Source organism: Antechinus flavipes, chromosome 4 (assembly GCF_016432865.1).
Source record: "Antechinus flavipes isolate AdamAnt ecotype Samford, QLD, Australia chromosome 4, AdamAnt_v2, whole genome shotgun sequence".
Taxonomy (NCBI): Eukaryota; Metazoa; Chordata; class Mammalia; order Dasyuromorphia; family Dasyuridae; genus Antechinus; species Antechinus flavipes.
The window spans coordinates 28,226,264-28,251,552 of record NC_067401.1 but is presented as its reverse complement, the minus strand read 5'-3'; the positions used below and the strand labels follow the sequence as shown (position 1 = coordinate 28,251,552).

Below are 25,289 nucleotides of genomic sequence, written 5' to 3'. Positions count from 1 at the left end.
ACTTCTGATTCCTGGGAAAACTCCATTATTGAAGGTTTAGTAAGCATTTAGCAATTACTAAGAACCTTAATAACTTCATGAAGAACAAGCGTCACCAAACTCACCTCCCTTACTTTTTGTCAGTGGTGGGAAGCAAGACTTTAGCCCATGCTGTATATTTAGATTTTAGTCAAATACTTAGGAGAACCATGCCAGCATGATGGGGAGTGGGGGAGAGAACAAGGGAATGATTTGGAATCACCTCCAAGAGTGGTTGCCCCCATATTGATTTGAACACGGAGCAAGGTCTCCAATGAATGACTGGATAAATAAAGTGTTTATTAAGCAACTAGTATGTGAAAGGAGCTCTCTAGTCAATGGGCTTACAGGTACAGAAATAAGACTGTACCTGCCCTCAAAGAGCTTACAGTTTAATAGGAAGATCCAACCCAAATACAAGACTGGGCTTAAGGGACAAATGTTTTGGTCTGGATTGTCATAGTGATAGTGAGTAGAGCCTTATGGTGTCTGAGTTTTTGTGATATCTCTTGGGTTTCTCCCTTTATTGTCTGACTCCTCCTTGCTCTCCTCTGCAGATTCATTATCTATATTATGCTCCATGACTGTGGATATTCTTTGAAACTCTGCCCTGGGGCCTCTTTTCTCTCTCTTAAGAACTTCCTCAGCTCCTTTGCTTTCCGTTGTCTATTTTGGCCCCAGTCACTCTCCTGAATTGCAGTCCCAAGTGTATATTAAACATTTCACATTAGATGTCCTTGGCTGCTTCCCCTGCCTTCAGAAACTTTCTCTTTCTGATCATCATTATCCTTCCAGTCAGCCAGGTCCAGAACCTCTCATCCCACATGTCGCCTCCTCTTATTTTTCTCTCCCTGTTTCTTCCATATGTCTCTCTCTCTTTACTCACAGTCTCCACTTTAGTTCAGACTCTCCTGGACTTCACAACAGCCATTAATTGTTCTTCCTGTCTTAAGTGTCTCCAGGTTCCAATCCATCTTCCACACTAAAGTGATTTTCCTAAAGCACCAGCCTGATTATGTCACTCCCTACTCAATAAACGCCAATGTCTCCCTGCTGCCTCTGGGATCAAATATAAACTTTAATAAGCTTTTCTAACTTAGCCCCAACCTACTTTTCTAGCCTTATCATATACACTAATCCCTTAAGGGCCTCTCTGGTCTTGCCAAACTGGCTGTCTTGCTTTTCCTCATGCATGACACTCAATTCTATTTCTATGCTTTTGCCCTGCCAGAAATGCCCTCCCTTCTCCCCTCTGCCTCTTCAAATTCCCTGTTCTTTTCAGAATTCATTGTAAACATCACTTGCTCTACGAAGCCTTTCCCGATTCCCCCAAGTTGCTATTGTCTCCCCCTGCAAGTTACTTTGTATTTTAAATGTTTTAAAGTATTCATATAAAGTATTCATAAAGTATTCAAATGTATTGTCTCCATTGCTTGAATGTAAGCTTCTTGAGGGCAAGGAGGGGTTCATTTTTGTGCCCTTTTGTACCCCTAGCACCTTGCATCCTACCTGGCATGTATTAAGTAATACTTCTTGATTGATTCCAATAGCAATAGTAACATTAATTTGATTTCTGTTCTCAGAGCAAGAGTTGGAAAGGATATATGTTTCAGAGGCAGGGGGAGGGGAAGTATGGGAGATGGTACCAACACTGAAATATGGTCTGGATAATAAGATGTATGTACTCAATGGCTCTTGGTTTCTCGGTGGGTAGCTAAATGGGATGGAAAGATGGGATCAGCTGCAGAGAGGTTAGGTAGTTAACACAGCTTCGGGGCAGAGTGATTTAATCTGGGGTCCCACCGTGATGGAGCTTGGTCCTCTGAGGTCTGTATCTGAAGTTGCTATGCCTGGTAGGGAGAAATGGAACAGCAGGGGATCAGATGGCATGATAGCTGTTCTGGGGAGAGCCTGTTTTCCTGGATAGGATGTAATTTGGAGGGCCCAAAAGCTCTCTCCTCAGATCTGGAGTATTTTTGATGTTTTGATTATTTGGATGAAGGCCTGTTTAACCCAACTTACAGGTGACAAAAAGCTGGGACAAATACCTATTGTGCTGGATGTTGGAACCAGGATCCAGAAAAATCTTGTCAAAGCAAGGATGATGAATGGGTCCCATGGGATGCAATTTATAGGAAGAAATGTGAAGTTCTACATTTTGGTTAAAAAAAAAATCAACTTCGAAAATGCAGAATGGATTTACGGTAGTTAAATAAGGAGAAGGGTAGTTTTCTTGGACTATAAGACTATTTTTTTCCCTAAAAGATGAGTTGACAAGATGATGTGGAAGTAATGGGTCAATCAGAACACAGGAATGAGGAGGGTGATAATGTGGCGATCTGCCACATCCGGATCATTTGGATTGTCTTGGGTACTATAGTTTAGAAAGGATGTTGACAAGCTGTAGTGTCCAAAGGTAATTAGGACACAGGACAGCCTTGGAATTAGGGTTGTTTAGCTTGGAGAAGATTCGGGGCAGACACTTTAACTTCCCTTTAGTACTTGAAAGTCTGTTGCAAGGAGAAAGGATTAGGCTTGTTTTGTTTGGCCCTAGAGAGACCAGGAGCAGATTGGTGGGTGCCTCAAAGGCACATCTAGGATTGAGGTCAGGAAGAACTTCCTAAGATTAAAGGTGCCTGAGAGTTCAATGGGCTGCTTGGAGATGATGGTTTCAGTGGCAACTGGTTGCCCACCAACTGGGGGCATATGTTATAAAGAATATTCTTGAGTGGTGCAGTTTATACTTGGTGATTTTGGGGGTCCCTTTCGATCAGTAGAAAATAACCACATGAGCATTAAGCTTGGCTATTTTCCCTATTCTTCCACCAAACCTTGCATGATTACAATGTAAGATCCATAAGAGCAGAGATGGGGTGGATTCTCCAGTACCTGGCAGGATTCCCCCATCACAGTAGGTGCATAAAACAGACTTGATGATGGATTGTTTTTCTAACTCCCTCCCGAATTCTTCCTGCTCTGCTCCCAGCTTGTGAAAGTTGAGGGTGGAGGAGGCTGGGAGCCACTGAGTAGTACTAGAGGAACATGCCTACGGCTGGAATAAGTTGCCAGGGTAAAAGGTTGGAGCCATGGCTCTTTGCCATTCACGCCCCTAAACCCCACAGAAATCTGAGTACTGTGCAGGGCGGCTGCTTTGAATAATCCACAAGGATGTGCAGCAGAGCATCCAGTTACACAAGTAACTCCCAGCTTTGGGGGGTGGTAAGGTGAGCCTGAGGCATCCCTGAGCTGCAGTGAAAGCAAAAAAAAGGCCTCCTTTGCATTCAGCCTGCCTTCCACGAGTCTGCCTGTATAATTGTGCTGCTGCTGCTGCTTTATCTTAAACAAAACAAAACAAAAAGCATCTCAAGAAATTCAAAACTGGCTCCTGCTGACAGCAGCCAAAGCTTTCCTGAGCGTCAGCTCTCTAATGAGCCTCGGAGTTCTGACCCAGCACAAGGCCTGCCATTGAGTGCACACACGTGGCCGGGGTTCCAGGGAGAAGTGCACAATGCCATCTTTGATGGGCTGCTCCCCTTGGAGTTCATTATGCAGATTGGGCCTCTCTCTGGGCTGCTCTCCCTGGCCCCCTCACTCTCCCTTCTCCATTGTCTCAGAAGGGCACACACCACGGTCTGGATCTTGGTGTCTCGGGCCGAATGCCCGATGTTGTTGGTCAGAGGCAGGACTCTGCCTAACCTTTGCAGGCTGGCGAGTCCAAAACAAAACGTAGAGATATTGGGTTGGCGTTGATCCGGAGTGGGTGGTCAGGGAAGGCTGCCATGCGGAGGCCCTTTGGCCTCCTAACTGAGCCTCTTGGGGAGGCAGCGTGGTATGGTGGAAAGAACTGGCATGGTGTCAAAAGCCCCGGATGTAAATCCCAGCTTTTCCATCTGCAGCCCCTATAACCTTAGCAAACTCTGCTTTGGGCTAGAGAGCTCTCAAGGATCAGAGCCTGGGTCTTCTCAGCCTCCAGGCTTTAATGGGCTTGAGTTTAAATGTGTCATACGATCAGAGGGATCTGCTTTGTTAACTGAGCCTAGGATTAAAAATCAGGTTTCCTTCTCATTCACTCTCCAAACTGGCTTTTTGAGTTGCTTGTTTGTTTTTTTTTCTCTCACATTTTTTAGCTCTTTGAGTCCTGGAATTAAGGGACCCCAAATGAGCACATTTTTAGGCTTTTTTTCATTTATGACATAACTTTAGATTCTGAACTCTTTCCAGATGTGGATACTTTTGCATTCAAGACCTCTTGCTTCCTTGGGGTCACAGATCTTCCTGGTCCTGGGAGCCCTGGAATCCTGGAGAATTTGACAAACGACATGAAACCGCTCCTTATAATTGATTTGGCTAGTTTTGAGATTTAACTTCCACCTCAGTCTCATTTATAGCACAGAGGATATAAGGTTGGGGCAGTATTGTTAAGTGGTGGGTGGGAAGAGGACTAGGTGTGGGATTAGAGGACCTGGGTTCCCATTCTGGCTCTTTTACTTACTCTGTGAGTGACCTTGAGCAAGCTGTTTTTCTCTGGACCTCGGTTTCCTTCTCTGTAAAATGAGGCAGTTGGTCTACATGGCTTCTAGGGCAGTTGAGTAGCACAGTTGTTAAAGTCCCAAAGCCTGAAGTCAGGACAATCTGAATTAAAATCTGACTTTAGATGCTTACTAGCCGGGTGACCCTTGTCAGGTCGCTTTACCCTGTTTGCTTCAGTTTTCTTGTCTGTAAAATCAGCTGGAGAAGGAAATGGCCAACCACTCCAGGATCTTTGCCAAGAAAACCCCAAATGGGGTCACCAAGAGTTGGATATGACTGGATAACAGCAAGAAAAGGGACCTTCCATTTTTGATTCAATGATCTTTCCTAGTAGTTTTGTTCCACAGAGCGGAATCAGGAATAGCCAAAGGGAACCACATGCATGGTCCCAGCTCAAGGTCAGAAAGCCACTTTCCTGAAATGAAGGCTACTGCTTTAAGGGAGGAAAATGGCATCCTGGCTTCAAGTGAACCCTTGTGTTCTTTAAGAATTAACCAAAATTTTAGATGCAGGGGTCCTCAAACATTTTAAATAGGGGGCCAGTTCACTGTCCCTCAGACTGTTGGAGGGCCGGACTAGAGTAAAAACAAAAACTTTGTTTTGTGGGCCTTTAAATAAAGAAACTTCATAGCTCTGGGGGAGGGGGTAAACGTCCTCAGCTGCTGCATCTGGCCCGCGGGTGTAGTTTGAAGACTCCTGCTCTAAAATTTAGAGCATCCATAGCTTGAGTTGCCTCCTTTGCTCTGTAGAGTTTATTTTCTCTTTAGGAAGTTCCATTCTTTGTCATTTGGAAGGTGTGACAGAACCTTATTGATTGGTGTTTATTGAACATTATGACTTAGAACGCTGAATTTCCATTTCCACCTTTCTTTCTTATTGCTCCATTTGCCTTCATTATCCCAACCCCATCCCAAAGTCCAGCCCTTGACACAAGTAAGAGCAAAGCAACAAGGTACAATGACAAACAAATTGGCCCCAAAGTCAGGGAGAGCTGGATTTAAGCCCAGTTTCCACTATATAATAACTGTGAGAACCTCTCTGGTTCCCTAAGAATCTCCTACACTGGAGATATCACAGGTCGTGTCATTGTTCCTAACCTAACTTTTTTTATTAAAGCTTTATATTTTCAAGATATATGTATGGGGTAATTTTTCAACATTCATCCTTGTGAAACCTTGTGTTCCAATTTCTGTCCCCTTCTCCCCAATCTCTCCCCTAGATGACAAGTAATACAATATATGTTAAACATGGTTAAAGATATATATATATACACACACACACACACACACACACACACACACACACACACACACATATATATATATATATATATATATATATATATATAATATATATATATATATATATATATATATATATACACACACACACACATTAAATCCAACATATGCATCCCTAACCTAATAAGAAACCAGGGAAGTAGGTAAGACCTGGCTTTTGGAGTCAAAATCAGTCACTCAGCCAATATTTATTTAACAGTTACCCCATTCTAGGCACAGAGAGGGGAGTCTGGCCCAAAATGAAGCAGTTGCTGTTCTCTGTGAATTTACTTTCTTTAGGGGGCACTATGCCCACACGTGAGTACAAACAAAATAGCTCCAAGATAAATTTTTACAAGGTAACTTGTTGGAGGGATTGGGAAGACGGAGGAAGGAGGAGTTGGTATGTATTTGTTTGCTCTGAGTTTTAAAGGAGGCTGGGAATTCTTAAATGTGAGGAGGAAGGAAGGAGGAGGAACTACATTCCAGGCATGGGGGATAGAGATGGAGAGAGAAGGACTGAAGATGGGGTATGGAAAGTTATGTGTGAACTCTAATAAGAAAGCCAGTTTGAACCATAAGGTTATTGGAGGGGAAACAATAAAGCCAGAACAGTGGACAACGAAGTCCAAGTAAACAAATGTGTTTTAAGGACCTACCATAATCCAAGCAGGCAGCTAAGTGGTGCAGTAGTTGCACACTGGACTTGGAATCGGGAAGGTAGAAGTTCAGATTTGGCCACACTTAGCCTGTGAGATCCTGGGCAAGTCCCTTAACCCTGTTTACTTCAGTTCCCTCATTTGTCAAATGAGCTGAGAATGAAATAGCCAACTACTCTAATATCTCTGCCATTTTGGGGTCACAAAAAGTCAGACGTGAGCAACAACAATAAATAAACATTCCAGGCACTGAAGATATAAATGCAAAACCCAGAATCAAATTGTCCTCAAGGAGCTTATTTTCCAGTAGGAGGAGGAAGGAGATGATATTCGTATAAATACAAAATGTATTCAAGATAATTATTTTCCAAGGGTAAGGATACTCCCCCAACTGGTCGGAAGGGAGGGATTCAGGAAAAACTCTCTTATGGACAGAAACAAAGAAAATAATGTTTACATCACCTCCCTTGCAGGATGGATATGAGTCAAGTGTTCTGTTGCTCCTTGCAGGGTTACCGCTACAAATGGGACCTACTATTATGATCCCAGAGGTCTTTTCTAGCCATAAAGGGTGATGTTTCTATTTTTACCTATAGGGAGGTGGACTCCTTCCTCTTGGCTGGCTAGAGCTGACTGAAGTACTTTGGATATGAAATGAAACCCCATTGTTCTTTGGTTGTTAGACTGGGAGGGAGCTATGGGTGTGAGGAGAAATGTAGGGCAGTAGAGTTTGCTAACTGCTGGTTGTGGATTTTTTATTGGGCAGGACTAACTTTACTACCAAAGATTCTGACTTTTTTATACTTTTTTTGTTAAAGCTTTTTATTATCAAAACATAAGATGAATAATTTTCAACATTGACCTTTGCAAAACCTTGTATTCCAAATTTTTTCCCCTTCCTTTCCCCCACTTCTTCCCCTGGACGGCAAGTAATCCAATATATGTTAAACATGTGGAATTCTTCTATACATATTTCCACAATTATCACACTGCACAAGAAAAATCAGATCAAAAAGGAAAAAAAGAGAAAGAAAATAAAATGCCAGCAAACAACAACAAAAAGAGTGAAAATACCATATTGTGATCCACATTCAGTGCCCACAGTCCTCTCTCTGGGTGCAGATGGCTTTCTCTATCACAATATCATTGGGCCTGGCCTAAATCATCTCATTGTTGAGAAGAACCATGTCCATCAGAACTGATCATTGCATAGTTTTGTTGGTGTCATATACAATGATCTCCTGGTCCTGCTCATTTCATTCAGCATCAGTTCATGTAAGTTTCTCCAGGCCTCTCTGAAATCCTCCTGCTGATTGTTTCTTACAGAATAATATTATTCCATAACTTATTCACCCATCCCCCAATTGATGAGCATCCACTTGGTTTCCAGTTCCTTGCCACTACAAAAAGGGCTGCCACAAACATTTATACATAGTTATGTTGCCCTTTGGGCATAGTTCCAAACTGCTCTCCAGAAGGGTTGGATCCATTCACAACTCCCTCAACAATGTATGAGGGTCCCAGTTTTCCCACATCCCCTCTAACATTCGTCATTATCATTTCCTGTCATCTCAGCCAAGCTAACAGGTATGTAGTGGGTATCTCAAAATTGTCTTAATTTGCATTTCTCTGATCAATAGTGATTTGGAGCATCTTTTCATATGACTAGAAATGGTTTCGATTTCTTCACACAATTCTGAACATACAATTTGAACACACAAATTCTGAAAATTGTGTGTTCATATCCTTTGACCATTTATTGATTGAGGACCTACCATAATCCAAGCAGGCAGCTAAGTGGTGCAGTGGTTGCTTGAATTCTTATAAATTTGAGTCAATTCTCTGTATATTTTAGAAATGAGGCCGTTATTAGAAGGGTTCTGACTTTTAAAATTCAATACACATTTAAAAACAAATAAATCAAACTTAACTAAACCTCTTTCTATGAGGCTTTATTCTCTTATTTTGTAATAAAATGGGGATATTCATTCTTATATTGCTATCTGCCTCCTAGGGTCAGTGAGAGGAAGAGGTTATAGAAATAGAAGTTACTATAACTTAGTGATATCTCATCCCCTTTGCTCTGTTCCATGAGAAATGTTGTTCTTCTCAACCTAAGCTCCTTCCTTCTCTTGAGCTTTTAGATCCCTGCACTCCAATTCATAGGCAGGAGGCTACCAGAGGCCCTAGAAGTACCTTCTTTGGGCTAGAATTCAGACTGATGGTCCAACTCTTGGCTGGGGCTGAGAAAAGCTGATTGAGGGGAGTCTGTAATTATGGAAATGCCTTACTTTCTATTTGGCTACACCTTTTTCCCCAAGTTGGGAATCAAATCATAGATTTCCTGATTCTTTTAGATAATAAAAAATTTCTATGATTATTCAGCTTGTAACCTTCAATCACTCAGTTAATGTGTATCATTTGCATATATTTCCCCTTTTAGAATGTGAACTCCTTGAGGGAACCTTGGTTTGTTCTTTTTTTTTTAATAATAGCTTTTTATTTTTCAAAATATATGCAAAGACAGTTCTCAGCATTTATCTCTGCAAAACCTTATGTTCCAAATATTTTCCCTTCCCTCCCCTAGACAGCAAGCAATCCACTATAGGTTAAAGATGTGCATTTCTTCTAAACATATTTCCATATTCATCATGCTGTGCAGGAAAAATCAGATCAAAATGGGGAAAGAAAAACATGAGAAAGAAGATGGAAAAAGCCAAGCAAACATCACCACCACAAAAAAAGTGAAAATAGTATGCTTTGATCCACATTTAATGTCCATAGTCCTCTCTCTGGATGAAGATGGCTCTTTCCATCACAAATCTTTTGGAATTGAATCATCTCATTGCTGAAAAGAGTCAGGTTCATCAGAGTTGATCATCACATGATCCTGTTTACTATGTACAACATTCTCTTGGTTCTACTCACTTTCACTTAGCTTCAGTTCATCTAAGTCTTTCCAGGTTTTTCTGAAATCAGCCTGCTCATCTTTTCTTATAGAATAACACCTTCATATACTATAATTTATTTGGCCATTCTCCAACTGATCGGCATCCACTCAATTTCTAGTTCCTTGCTGCTACAAAAACCATTTTTGCATACGTGGGTCCTTTTCTCTTTTTTATGATCTCTTCAGGATATAGACCCAGTAGAGACTGCTGGATCAAAGGGTTTGCACAATTTTTTATAAACCTTTGGGCACAGTTCCAAATTATTCTCCAGAATCATTGGATCATTTCACAAATCCATCAACAATATATTAGTGTCCCACTTTTCCCAGAGTTGTCTTAATTTGCATTTCTGGGGATCTTGTTTTTACTATCTCTCTCTTTTTTAAATCATCAGCATAGCACAGGACATAGTTATTCATTAATTCTCTTTCTTTCTTTCTTTTTTCTTTTTCTTTTTTGGCAAGGCAGTCATGGTTAAGTGACTTGACAGCTAGTATCTGCCTGAGACTAGATTTGAACTCAGTCCTCCTGATTCCAAGGCAGATGCACTACTACCTTAGCTGCCTCTTTACTAAATTATTGAATAACAGTGTGCATATATATCTAAGAATTTTGTTTGAGATGAGGAATAAATGAAAAAAACAAATAAACAAAAAACTACAATACTCTTGACCATCCCTATCCTTCGGGTGCTAATGAGGGAGATAATATGTACATATTTAATATATACAAAAAGTTTTGGGGGTTGTCTGGACCTCCATTTTTTTTGGGGGGGGATGCTTAGAAAATCCCTATCCAGAAACTCCTACCCATGCATCTGCTCTGCAATTCTTCCTGCAACCAGGGCCATCTCCAGTCTTCCTGATCTCTGTCTGACCACAGGATCTAGATGGCTCTGAAGGAGAAAGTGAGGTTGATGACTTTGCCCAGCTCTCCCTCAATTCAGTCCAATTCACTTGCAAGTCATAGTATCATCTTCCTGACATCAAGGTCCTTCTTCAGAATGAAGGACAAACTACTACAACAAAATCTTGATGAGATTTGAAATCTTCCTGCTTCTGAAGGCTGCCCTCTAAAGATCATTTTTTTTGTTTGTTTGAGGGAAGAGGCTCTAAACTTTTGGGGGCATCTGACAGGGCCTCTTTTTTTAAAATAACTTTTTATTGATAGAACCCGTGCCAGGGTAATTTTTTATAGCATTATTTCTTGCATTAACTTCTGTTCCAATTTTTCCCCTCCCTCCCTCCACCCCCTCCCCCAGATGGCAAGCAGTCCTTTACATGTTAAATAGGTTATAGTATATCCTAGATACAATATATGTTTGCAGAACCGAACAGTTCTCTTGTTGCACAGGGAGAATTGGATTCAGAAGGTAGAAATAACCCGGGAAGAAAAACAAAAATGCAAGCGGTTTATATTCATTTCCCAGTGTTCTTTCTTTGGGTGTAGCTGCTTCTGTCCATCTTTGATCTATTGAAACTGAGTTAGCTCTCTTTATCGAAGAGATCCACTTCCATCAGAATACATCCCCATACAGTATCATTGTTGAAGTATATAATGATCTCCTGGTTCTACTCATTTCACTCAGCATCAGTTTATGTAACTCTCGCCAGTCCTCTCTGTGTTGCATCCTGCTGGTCATTCCTTACAGAACAATAATATTCCATAACATTCATATACCACAAATTACTTAACCATTCTCCAATGATGGGCATCCATTCATTTTCCAGCTTCTAGCCACTACAAACAGGGCTGCCACAAACATTTTGGCACATACAGGTCCCTTTCCCTTCTTTAGTATCTCTTTGGGGTATAAGCCCAGTAGAAACACTGCTGGATCAAAGGGTATGCACAGTTTGATAACTTTTTGAGCCTAGTTCCAAATTGCTCTGGGAGGGCCTCTTGAAGGAGGCCCTTAAAGCCCTTTCTTTAGGAGAGCCAAGGTAATATATAATCTAGTTTCTATCTATGTAGCTCTATCTAAAGCACTGAACATAGAAATAAGTTCAAACCTAGGCTCAGACCCTCACCCATCCCATCTCCGTCTCTCTCCTCTCCTCTTCTGTGTCTCCCTTTTCTTGGCTGTAAAATGAAGGATTGAATTCAATGGCCTCTAAGGTCTCATTCCAGTTCAAATCTATTATAGATTCTGTGATCCTCTGATTCTCATGAAGGTAAGTAATATAATTATTCTCATTCTATAGGTGAGGAAAAACAAGATGTGAAGTGATTTTGATCTTATAGTCAGAATATCGGAGTCAACATCTGTAGTCTTTTGACTTCAAATACTGGGCTCTTTCTTGAACAGACTCTGGACTCTCACTTAGTGTCCTTAGTGAGCCGAATAGTGACCTGTCTACCCACAGAGATCAGAACTTTGAATTTAGTCAAAACTGAAGAACTCCCAAGTGTTGGAAGATCCTGTTGGCAAACTGTCTAGGAGGTAGAAAAGAAAAGCCTTTCTAAGCAATCCTGGTTTTTGGGAGCTGATAAGAAAGGGAGAGGGAGGAATTTACTTGATAAAATAATCCTTTTGTGTGGAAAAATCCAGAAAGCAATCCAATTGAGTCGGGAGCCAAATGTGACCTTTGGAGAGACAGAACAACAGTGGGAAGTAACACTTGGAAGATTTCAGGAGAAAGCCCTTTTAGATAAGTGGCTTTATATTGGTGACCCATTTGCCATGTGCAGACCATCCAAGCTTTGTCAGCTTCCTCAGGCCCATTCCCTCTGCTTTGAAAGGCATTCAAAGTGTGGAAGGGTCATAGATTTAGACCTTAAAGATCATCTCATCCAACTTCGACATTTTACAGATGGGGAAACTGAGAACCTGGGATCAAGTGGCTTGCCCAAACTGCCAGAGATTTCCAGTTGAGATGATTGAGGAGTTTTCTCCCCTGATGGAAAAATGACCACATATTGTATTGCAAGTTCTGGGCCTCCTCCCTCACTTTCTTTTCTTTTCTTCTCTTTTCTTCCTCTTCTCTTCTCTTTTTTTCTCTTCTCTTCTCTTTTCTTTTTTCTTTCTTCCTTCCTTCCTTCCTTCCTTCCTCCCTCCCTCCCTCCCTCTCTCCCTTCCTCCTTCTTTTCTTCCTTCCTTCCTTTCTTTTCTTTCTTTTTTTTCTTTCTTTTCTTTCATCTTTTTTTTTTAAAGGGAATACCCAAATTCTATTTCTTTCTTCATAGAAAGAATCTTTAATTCAGTCCCTGGCAGTGTGAAAAATGAGTGTGTCTATGTATATGTGTATTCCAGGGAGAAAAGCAGCTAGATTGTGCAGTGGATAGAATGTCAGGCCTGGAATTAGGAAGACCTGGATTCAAATCCATTCTCAGACACTACTTGTATGACCTGGTGAAGTCGTTTAGTCTTGTTTGCTTAATCCATTGGAGAAGGACAGGGCAAACCACTCCAGTATCATTGTGAAGAAAACTCCAAATGGGGTCTTGAAGAGTCAGACAAGATTGAAATGAACAACAGTTCTGGGGAGAACAAAGATCTTGGAAGAGTTAAAGCGATATATTTGCTTTTCATGTTAGTAAATATTTGAGTTCTCTTAGCCAGAGCTGTTGGAGTTGATAGCAGGACCTTTATCTGGATTCTTTCTATGCCTTGTTAATAAGCAGGCCCAACTCCACTGGGTTCTCCTAGGAGAGCATGCATAGATAGAGTGGTTAGAAAAATGTGTATCCTGTCAGCAACAAATAATCTATTTCTGAGGGGTTTTGCTTAACCCCTGGTCCTCAGTGTATTGAAAGACCAAAAGAAAAGTATCTAGACAGTTAAATAGCTTTGAAGGTTTTCTAACCTCATGTCTAGTTTCCTTCAGTGCATAGTCCCCCTTTCTTGATCTCTCTCTTCTCCTTAATTGTTAGACTGATCTCAAACAATCTCCCCAGATCTAATCCCTCTCTTGAGATCTAGCCTTTTGAATACCTCAAATTTGATTCCTTTTTTTTTCTTGTTTTTTTTTCTGGTTATACATGTATATTAATTTTTAAAATGCACATTTCTTTATGAATCATGTTGGGAGAGAAAAATCAGAACAAAAGAGAAAAATCACGAGAGAGGAAAAAAAGAAGAAAAAGAAAAAAATTGAACATAGCATATGTTGATTTACATTGTCTTCCACAGTTCTCTCTCTAAATGCAGATGGCATTTTCTATCGCAACTTTATTGGGAGGGCCTTGGATCACTGAACTCCTGAAAAGAACCAAGTCTTTCATACTTGATTACCAAACAATTTTGCTGTTTCTATGTATAATGTATTCCTGGTTCTGCTTGTTTTCTCAGCATCAGTTCATGTAAATCTTTCCAGGCCTTTCTAAAATCATTTTGTTCATAATTTTTATAGAACAATAATATTCTATTACTTTCATGTACCATAACTTAGAAAATTAGATTCTTGTAGGCATCTAAAACTTAACATGCTGAAAATAGAACTTATCATTTTAACAGAACCGTGCTTTGGAGCTCTCCTACTCCCATGTCCTTGTCATCCACGATTCCTCTTGGTCTTCTCTTTCTACTGTCATGGCTGCCTCTGGGATACAGGACACCTCATCACCTTGTGGATGGATGATTATAGCTTTCTTCTGATTGGTCTCCCAGGCTACGGACTCTCCCTCCTCTAAGTGGCCAAAAAAGCACAGGTCTGACCATGTCACTGTGAGGGATGTAGAAGACCCTTACCCAAAATAACTACTCAGAGATCGCTCAGTAGAAGGCAGAAAAGTTGTTTATTGAAAAACCTCCGGAGGATGAGCCGTCCCATCGCAAGATAAGCTCGCAGTAGGAGGGCTAAAGAAGTAGTAAAGATACATAGCTTTTATACAAGAAATTACATCACAAGTAAGAGAGCATTGAAAGGGGAGGAGGAGGCATCTAATTGGTTGTTGCTATTTGGGGAGATTGGAATGGAAGGTTTCTGTTTCCCTGAAATCTCCTGATTTCTGGGAAACAAAGTCAGGCCTTCAGGCTTAATCAAGCAGACAGTGGTCCAGCTAATAGACTAAATATTGATAAATGTCAAATACCAATAAATGTCATCAGTTCAGGTTAAGTAAATATGTTTCTAGCTGGCCAAGGCTCAAATAGATATGAGCCTGCACATATTATACAGGTCATAGGGGAAACACAGAAATAATAAAATACAGAAAAAGAATTCATACATTCCTGTAAGTTCTTCACCTTATCTATTCCCCACAGCTCCCCCCTTCTGACATGTAAATGATTTTTATCATATTTCTATGAAGAACTTACACACTGTTCAAAATCAGTTAGTATATCTATATATACATTGTTTATCAAGTTCACAATCAAGATCATCCCTCTTTAATACATTCCAGTCTTTTCTCTGAAGAATCATCATTTTAATAGCATTTTCTGTATGCAATATTTTGATAGGGACCACTGAACTAATCTGGTTACTAATGTAATTATACAGGGTAGACATAGCAGCAACAGGATAATACCATTGATTGCAATAAGTTCATACCATAAAAATTGCTTCCACCAACTATCTTAGAAACAGTTATCATAGAACAGATTGGCATTTGGCAAACATAAAAATAAAAAGACAGATAAAGATGACAATCTAGGGGAACTGAGGCACAACATTACACACTCTTCTTCTGAATATTTGAATTATTGAATTACCTCCCTAAGATACCTGGGAGGTCTCAGCACCATAATTTTGACCAATCCAATGTGAGGCAAATAAATCAAAATGAAACTAGAAAATGCAAGGACTTATGGCAAGGACAAGTCTCTTCCTGACAACCCCAGAGTTATCAGCAGTACAAAGGCCCTCATCTCAGCCAGAGAATCCAGTTTGAGATGGACAGTTCACTGTGTTAGGTGGTCTGCAGTCATTTGTGCACTTAACTCAGCTTCTGCTTATAAAGGGAGTAGCAGGGCTCGAGACAGTCATGCTGCCCATTCATAGGGGCAACCCACTCCAGGGGAGAAGGGTGAGGCTTAGAGTAGCTCCACCTGTCCCCACCCAGGGGGACAGACAGGGCTGCTACTAGAATACAGATTTCTGAGCAGAGCTATCAGAGCATGCACAGTTAGAACATGAAGGCAGACAAACCCCGAACTTTAGAGGCTTGATCTCAAAAGGGCAATGTTATTAAAAATGCTGAGGTACCAGTTAAGAAACTGGGGTTACAGGGCTGGAGATTGCCAGTCCCAAGACAAGTGTCTTAATCTTAATCTTCTTTAAAACAGAATAGTTCCCAAAACTGAGTCTGCCAGGGCAATTCCACAGAATGAGGGGTTTCAAAGCTAAAACATAGTAAAAACAAAAAAGATTGCTTAAGGACTTCCAATTTAATCTGAACTGGTGGTATAGGGGATGGGGCAGAAGTACGAAAGGCAAAAGTGAAAGAAAACTAAGGGTTCCCACTCTTTTAGGTATTTTGAGAAAAATCCACCAGTTTCCCTAGTTCCCTATCTCTTCCTCTCCTTTTTTTTTTCCTCATGGAAAGGAATCATCCAAAAAAAAAATAATAATAATAAATAGTCAAATAACCATCCACATATAAATCCCAAGAGTGAATTAAAGTTCCTACATACATAACAGTCTAGTACAGGAGGAGTTTCCTAAAATCAATCAAATCAAATCAAATCAAATACCTTAAACAATTACATATTCTGAAGTGAACATAGATATTATAAACATTTTATAGCTTCTTTAACAGCAATAGTTACCATTTTTAATAATTTCCATCCCAAATCTTAAACACACAGTAATGTTTGCATTTTTTTCTAACTCTAGTAATAGAATTGTAATTTTAACAATAATTCATCAACCACTTTCCCACTTCCCCCATATCAGTCCAAATTACATCAGGAGCACTGGCGATGGTCTCGATCTTAGCTGCTTCAGGCTGAGAAGTGGGTGAAGGTGCTCAATCCATGCAAGGGTGTGGGTGTGGTGTCAATCTAAGCTTCAGATGGGCCGATCCATGTCTCAGAAGAGATTCAATAATCTGTAATTTGACCAAAATCTAGAACAAAAAAAACTAAATCTAACAAAGTTAGAACAGTCTGGACCTGCAACAACATGTGGGGAGGCCAGTATAGATTGGCCAGCAGTTCCTGTGTGAAGGAATAAGCTTGCTTCACAGGATAGGCAGACAGCTATAGTTCCAATAAATAGCAGTTAGGTTTCACAGACCATTGTAAATTGTCCTCTTATCATTTAAAAAAAAACATTTTAAAAATAAAACACAAATATCCTGTAACAGACAGATGACCAGGCTAAATACTTATTTGCCTAAGTATTTAGGATATAAAGATTACATATAACCAGATTGGAAACAGCAAGATATGACATATTTGAATTACATTAACAGTTCTTATTAACTATTGTTCTGATCATAGAAATCAGTCACAGGAGGAAAAAATGCAAGAACATAACTATAACATAATATAAGCAGTTAAAACTCAATCTTCAGCACACTGAAGAATGGAGCTTTAAAACTTCCAAATAGCATTAATTACAAGCCCAAAGAATTTCGTCTCCAAAGTTTCAAATAAATCTCAGTTATTTACCATGACCTTATATCAATAACAGTAAGAAATTTATCCCAGAAAATTCACACAATTCTTATATACCCAAGTAGATGTTGCATCTTGAATAAATTTAATATACCAATTATTTTGCTTTTAAAATACCCAATATACAGAAAAATCCCAAACTACATATGGTTCACAACAAAAACATTTTCAAAAGGAAGAAGGCAAAAACTATTATCCTTGAAGTCCCGTTTCAGATAATTGGCATCAATACAGTTAATTAAAACTTCCTATTTTCACATAAAAAGAATCTGAAAAGTTCTTGAAAACATCAATTAAACTTTTTGAAATAACCCTTTCAAACTATATACCACATTTCTGATCATATTCTTTAATATTCATAACCATTATGTATCTAAAGAAACAAATATTCAATCAATTAACATCTTGTAAGAGCAGTTTGTCTCTTTAAATAACCATTTGTTTTCTTCAGCCAAAGGAACCAAGGCTGCCGCTTTCTACTGCTGCTCGCTTGCTCTCCTCCCACAAAAACATATCCCTTCTCACAGCCATCTCTCTGTGACTACCCTTTCCAACCAGTTCCTTCTTTTTCCCACTGACGACTTCTTGAAATCATTTGTTTCTATTAATCAATCCTTCTTAAATTACCTTCATTCTCCTATCCCATCTCTCTGTCTCTCTTCCCAATGCTTACTTGCTCAAAATTTATTACATACTTTAAACACTCCTAAACCAAAAATCCTTCCGACTAGATGCTCTATTTAAACTATTAATTGCTTTTGTAAATCAATCTCTTTTCCCTTGTCTTTAAATCATCTTTTTTTTTTAAACTTTAAACTTCAAGATTCACAATTAATTTTGAATCAAATTTCATAAAACTTATAATATAGTTTACAAATTACTCAATACTTTTAAAAAGCAACATACCATTTAAGTAGGGAGATACAAACATAAGCCCTCCCTAAGGTAAGCTACTGGCATTTGTTTAATAACCTATATTTCAATTTGAAGTCCAACCAAATAATAAAAAAAAAAAAAATTTTTTTCTCTTCAGTTGTAAAGGCCACAATACTCGAAAAATTCTTAAGATTTTATACTCAGAATAAATCTAACATGTGTAAGGCAACAGTAAATTATTTCCCCCAATTTTAATTTTATTCCAATTTCAAAATTATAGTACCTCTTTAAAATATAGTAAATTCCCAAAACTCTTAATCAAATATTGCAAACAATTACCCAGTTTAGTCTTCTTAAACTTTCTGTTCTCTAATTCCATGAAGGCAAATTTACTAATAATGATTTTTCTTTCTTTTCCTGCAAATTTTTTTTCTTTACAAGTATGCCTAGTTTTCCCACAGGTCCAACAGGTCATTACGCCCCTGTGTTCAACTATTTACCTCTCTGACTCTATTTTTATTCCTCCCTTCCAATATCTGCAGTTTCTTATTTCCGATCTTAAATTTTCCAATCTTAACACACACACCAATTTAAAGTTATTTTAAAATTAACCAGTACTTCAGTTTGTGAAATTTCCTAAAATTTACCTAGATACTTTATTCCCATGTCTTTTCTTTAGTAAGCAGGAAAGAGTTAAGCACCAATCCTTGCTTTACCTTGAGAATTCTTTTCTTTGGCTGAGTCCTGATAACAGGCTCCTTGTTTATAGGAGCGATAGCCACTGTTCTTCTATTTTCTCAAAACTTTCCAAACTTTCAATCTATGTTTTTATTTTTCCCCCTTCTTTCCCTCCTCCCGCAAAGCCACTGCCAGAGACAGAGGGAGAGAAAGAGAAAAAAAGATTTTCTTTCCTTGAAAAGCCCAAAACTAGTTCCCAAATTCTAAGACCAATACATTCTGAGCCACTCTGAAAGAATTACTACTCTGAATGAATTCCAGTTCCCACAATTCAGCCTGATATTTTTCTAAGCCTGTAACACAGAGCTGAATTCTTATCTCTTATGAGCTTTCTAACTTTTAACACAGAACAAAGGCAATGCAAAGCAGACATACACACAGACATTCACAAAACTCTATTTTCACCTTTACATACAGATTTAAGTCTGATATACCCAAATAATCCTGGGATACACATCCTCCCAGTTTTCTTCCCTTGTATATCTGGAAGTTCATTCCAGTCTTGAATTTCCTAGCTAACGTCCTGATACAAATTTTCGGACTGCTTCTATACCACCCTGGACCCGATCCAGGTGTTGGCGGAGGCCCTATGTTACCCTCACGCCCAGGCGGAGGCCCTATGTTACCCTCACGCCCCCACAGCCACCCGAGAGCTTCCTTAGGAAAAGTCCTTTATCGTTGGGGTTAACAGCAGTCCACACCAAAAATAAATTTAAGAGGGCTAATCCCTCAGGGTCTCCCTCGACCCAGCCAATAAACCCCCAGACTTCCCAAGAGCTTTACCTCGAGAACATATGTTTCTTTTCAGGCTGCAAATGCCGGCCATCAGGACTCTACTTCTTTCAATCTTCAATTCTGCGTTCCACTGAGTATCCCTGCTTCGGGTTGTTGTCTAAGAGGGGAGGGAGGCTGCTCACCCAGAGCCAGAGACCATGGAGAAAACTACTCCGTGGGCGCCTGTCCCTGTTCGGGGTGCACATAGCCATCTCCCCCAAAGACCCCATCCCGGACGAGCCCCCATCTGTGAGGGATGTAGAAGACCCTTACCCAAAATAACTACTCAGAGATCGCTCAGTAGAAGGCAGAAAAGTTGTTTATTGAAAAACCTCCGGAGGATGAGCCGTCCCATCGCAAGATAAGCTCGCGGTAGGAGGGCTAAAGAAGTAGTAAAGATACATAGCTTTTATACAAGAAATTACATCACAAGTAAGAGAGCATTGAAAGGGGAGGAGGAGGCATCTAATTGGTTGTTGCTATTTGGGGAGATTGGAATGGAAGGTTTCTGTTTCCCTGAAATCTCCTGATTTCTGGGAAACAAAGTCAGGCCTTCAGGCTTAATCAAGCAGACAGTGGTCCAGCTAATAGACTAAATATTGATAAATGTCAAATACCAATAAATGTCATCAGTTCAGGTTAAGTAAATATGTTTCTAGCTGGCCAAGGCTCAAATAGATATGAGCCTGCACATATTATACAGGTCATAGGGGAAACACAGAAATAATAAAATACAGAAAAAGAATTCATACATTCCTGTAAGTTCTTCACCTTATCTATTCCCCACATCACCCTCCCCTGAGGCTTCCTATTATTTTGTTCAGTCATTATTCAGTCATGTCTGACTCATTGGGTTTCTTGGTGGAGACTAAAGTGGTTTGCCATTTCCATCTCCATCTTATTTGATAACTGAGGAAACTGAGGTAAACAAGGTTAAATAGGACTTATCCAGGATACACATGAGGCCGGTTTTGAATTCAGGAAGAGGTGTTTCTGACTCCATCTACTTTGCCACTAGCTGCCTCTTTAATGGTCTGATAGTCAAGATATATAAAAGATTAACTAAAGAAAAATAAAACCAAGAGCATTAATTCTCTTAATTAACAAGTGGTCAGAAGATAGAAACAAATTCTCAAAATAACTGCAAACCTTTGGCCATATAAAAGGTTGTTTAGAATGAAATTCCTGAGTTTTATATTTTGCCCAATAATTTGGCAAAGATGAAAAAGATAGAAATAATTAATTTTGGAGGAATTGAGGAAAGAAAAGCACACTAATACATTGTTGGTGGAGTTGTACAGTGACCCAACCACTTTAGAAAGCAACTAAGAATTAAGCTAAGAAAGTGACAAAGTCCATAGTCTTTGATCTATAGATCTTCCAGCTAAGTATGAGCCCCAAAGAGGTACATACTATAACAAAATATCCATAGCTCTTTTTGGTAAGAGCCAAAAACTGGAAATAAAGTAGATGCACATTGATGAGGAATCCTTAAACAAATTGTGATATATGAATATTGGACACTATAGATATGTAAGGAGTAATAAATATAAAGAATTTTAGTGAAGCACAAGATAACATGTGGACTGATGAAGAGTGAGGACAACAGAACCAGGAAATGCTTAAAGATTATTACAGTGTTAGTATTTTTACTTATATTGTACTTAAATTTTTTTTAATACTTTTTTTAAAAACAAAAACCACACCTGAATACTATATATTTATAATAGCTAAACTTGTCTTGGAAGATAAAATAAATTTACCTCTTTTCCTTAGAAAAAAGGCCGGGGGTGGGGCAGGATGGGGGGGGGAGTGGCTGCAGATGTGGAATATATTTTGGCTAGTTTGACTAAATGCTTTTACTTTTAGTTAGGAGAAATGACTTTGTCAGTGAGAGGAAGGAAAAGGTATTGGGAAGATAAAACAAGATATCAGTGAATTTAATTTCTTTAAAAAAGCAATTTTCTTATATTATGTAAATAGGTTTTATTTACTTACTTCTTTGTGTACCAACAATATCTTCCCTTCCCCCCACTGCCCCTGAATAAATAAATAAATAAATAAATAAATAAATAAATAAATAAAAGTAAAGTACCCAGACTTTGGTTTTTTATTTCTGTCTTAGCCTAGCTCAGTGCCTTGCACAGAGTAGTTGCTTAATTAATGTTTCTGGAATCCCAGTATTTAGCACACTGCCTGGCACAAGTAGGTGCTTAGTTGATCTTGGTTGATTGATAAAAAAGTATTATTCAATTATTATATACAGAAACATGGGGAAAGTTAGCCTTTATTTTCCAGTGGTTCCCCTTCCCTCCCCCCTTTCTAAATGCTACACTACACACACACACACACACACACACACACACACACACACACATTTTTTTCCTTTGGGGAGGGGGAAAATTTCAAGAATCCAAATTTTCCCCTGCCATCTTTAATTGGCTCTGGATAAAAACAGGTTTTGCAAAATGCTGACTATCACTTTCACTGATGATAGCAGGAGCTCCATAAATGATAATGGGGTATTTATTCCAAGCTCAGCAATCTATAGAAAAATAAAAACTCTTGCAAAAAGTATGAAGGAATACCCATTCTTCACCTTTTCTCATGAAAAGACCCCTTTGGCCACTTTCAGGAGAACTGCTATCAGTATACTTCTGTCCTAAGTGGATTAGAATAAATTTTAGAACTGGGAAGAGTACAAAGGAGCATTATCTCTCCCTTTTTTATGCTTGATTCTTTCCAAGCCCTAATGTAATTTTGAAAACTTCTTTTCATAAACACTTTCATGTCGTAATCCTGACATTCTTTCAAGTGAAATAAGAATAATTTCCCATTTTACAGATGGAGAAACGAAGGCCCAAAGTAGGTGATTTATAAGTGATGGGACCAGGAACAGAATGAATTAATCAACAAGCATTTAATTAAGCACTTATAAATAAATAAGCACCCAATAGGGTGTGGGTGCTGAGGATACCAAAACAAACAAATGAATCATTTCCTGACCTCATACCAGTCCAATGAAGCATTTTTTTATTATCCTCATATTACATATGAGAAAACTGAGATGAAATGATTTGCACAAATGGTAAATGTGGGAATTAGGATTCAAAGCTGCATCAATCTCAGTATTCTTACCTCTGTGTCATACTGCCCTCCTTGGTCTTATGGTGTAATTGATGCCTCTATTTCCCTAAATATGAGGGTTACCAGGAGAAGAAAGCCGATTTATCTCTCGTTACCCACCATAGATTGAAGTTTTTTAATTAATTATTATTTCAGTATCTTAGAATTCTAGATCTAGGGTTGTGGGAACTGAGTTGGGGATCACAATATAGTATTTTCACTCTTTTTGTTGTTGTTTGTTTGCATTTTGTTTTCTTACTCATTTTCATTCCTTTTTTCCCCCCTGAGGCAATTGGAATTAAGTGACTTGCCCAGGGCCACACAGCTAGGAAGTGTTATGTGTCTGAGGCCAGATTTGAACTCAGGTACTACTGATTTCAGGGCTGATGCTCTACCCACTGTGTCACCTAGCTGCCCCCTCATTTTCATTTCTTTTTTATCTTATTTTTCTTATGCATCAAGATAATTGTATAACTATGTTTACACATATTGAATTTAGCATATATTTTAACATGTATAACATATATTGGTTTGCTTGCCATCTAGGAGTGGGGATGGGGGGAAAGAGGGGAAAATCTGAGACACAAGGCTATGCAAGGGTCAATGTTGAAAAATTATCCATGCATGTATTTTGAAAATAAAAAGGTTTAATAAAAAAAAAAGAGAGAGAGATTGGACTAGATGGCTTCTGAGGTAGCTTCCATCTTTAGATGTGTGATCTTTTGATCTAGATTCAAATCTTAACTCTGCTACTTAGAATCTTTGTGACTTTGGGGGAAGTCACTTTGTTGTTTTTCAGTTGATTAGTGATCTGGACCCTTCATGATCCCATTTGGGATTTTCTTGCACGGACACTTGTTCACCATTTCCTTCTCCAGCTCATCCTGACAGATGGAGAAACTGAAGCAAACTGAGTTAAGTGACTTGCCCAGGATCACAAAACTGTCTGAGGTGTAGGATTTGAACTCACATCCTCTTGACCTAAGCCTGGTATTCCATCCCCTGCAACCCCTAGCTTTCTGAATAGGAAGAATAACATTGAGCCCATGTAAGGCACTGTTAGTACTGTAGTCTATCTGGCTACAGTGTGATAACTTGAGAGGTTCTAAGTTACTGACTCCTTGGCCAATTGTAGCTAAGTGATTATTAGTGGATTAGTTACTAGTTATTCTTTTAGTGTTTCCCTCTGGAAGGAGCCACAATCTGGAGATCAGCAGAGCCGGTAGATACTAACTTAGCTTTGCATCTTGGGGCATGTTTTTTCCCCTTTTTGAAACTGATTTTTCTTCTGTAAAATGGTGTGTGGGATGATATGGACGTGGTGGGGAGTGTACGCCATTTCTGAGCCTTTGGAGGTTTTTAGGGGAAGAAACTTCATCATTTAAAAAAAAAAAAACTTTTACCCCCAGCCAAAATGAATGAAGAAAGTCTGTTTCCCAGGTTTGGAATGTACATTTGAATGGATGCTTTAAAGCTGACCTAGGGGCTCTTAACCTGGAGTACTGGAATAAGCTTGTGTTTTTTTTAATTTCTGCTACTATATTTCAGAATAATTGGCTCCTTTTGTAATCCTGTGTATTTAAAAACATTCTTTTTGAGAGGGGCTCTAAAGTTTTTTCCAGACTGTTCCAGGGGTCCATCACACACCAAAATTCGGAACTTGTGGGCCTTACACTTGTCCAACTAGATATCTACCTGGGAAAGGCAATACACGTGGACAACAAGGTGGCCCCAGAGTAAAAAGAAGGGAGAGGGGGCAGTTAGGTGGCACAGTGAATAGAGCACCAGCCCTGATGTCAGGAGTACCTGAGTTCAAATCTGATCTCAGACACTTAACACTTCCTAGCCATGTGACCCTGGGCAAATCACTTAACCCCCAACTGGCTCAGGAAAAAAAAAAAGAAAAAAAGAGTTAGAGGGGGCTGGTTGGAGTTCAGGAAACTAGAGTTCTTTTATTGACCTCAATATCCCATGAATGCTGATTTTTTTTCTGGGGAGGAACCCAACCTTCTCTGAAGAATGAAAGATGAATGTCAGAGGCAGAAGGTATTTATTAAGCATCCATGATGTACCATGCAGAGTATGTTTAGTATCCCACAGAGGGAAAGGATGACAAACTTGATGAGTGTGAGCAGGCTGTACCTAAAAAGGAATGGTTGAGAACCGGAATAAAGGAAACCCTGTAGGAATTGTGTGAAAGGAAGAAAAGATGAGCTGGTTATGTGATAAATATAAGGGACCACCAGAATATCTGATTGGTACTCTCATGATGTGGGGAGAAGGTGAGGAAGGCTGTCAGCACAGGTGAACTCCGCTTCCTTCCCTTGGAGAGAGCATGGACCAGGGTCCGACTGGATGGGGCAAGCGCTCTTGGGTGGCAATTTGCATTATTAGATGGAATTCCTGAATTGGTAACATCACAAATCCACTTGGAGATTTCTAAGACTTGATTCAATTCCTTGTCACACAGTAGATCTATATTCTATGTTGAATCAATCTATGTTTTAGAAATGTGTTTTGCATGATCACCCGTGCATAATTTATACCAAATTGCTTGACTTCTCATTTGGAGGGGAGAGAATTTGGAATTCAAACTTTTAAAAAATAAATGCTAAAGTTGTTTTTACATGTAATTGAGGAAAATAATACATATTAAACTGAATTAATCTATGTTTAATGAAATAATGACTAAAATACAAAAGAAGAATCCAATAAAGCTGAAACTTTGTGAGCTTCAGGCAAATCAACCTGTTGTATTTTTCTTGTTCTCTGT

The 25,289-nt window shown here is 39.2% G+C and overlaps 1 protein-coding gene and 1 long non-coding RNA gene across 2 annotated transcripts in view; one reads left to right on the top strand and one right to left on the bottom strand.

Moving 5' to 3' along the window:
* Window positions 1-25,289, top strand: part of ABR (ABR activator of RhoGEF and GTPase) — a 283,141-nt gene that overhangs the window by 16,514 nt on the left and 241,338 nt on the right. The gene's annotated exons all lie outside the window — the stretch shown is intronic.
* LOC127558866 (uncharacterized) lies at window positions 14,157-21,507 on the bottom strand. The gene is made up of 2 exons (XR_007952989.1): window positions 19,400-21,507; window positions 14,157-16,431 (listed from the first exon to the last, which is right to left on the bottom strand). It is a non-coding gene; the product is annotated as an uncharacterized LOC127558866 (long non-coding RNA).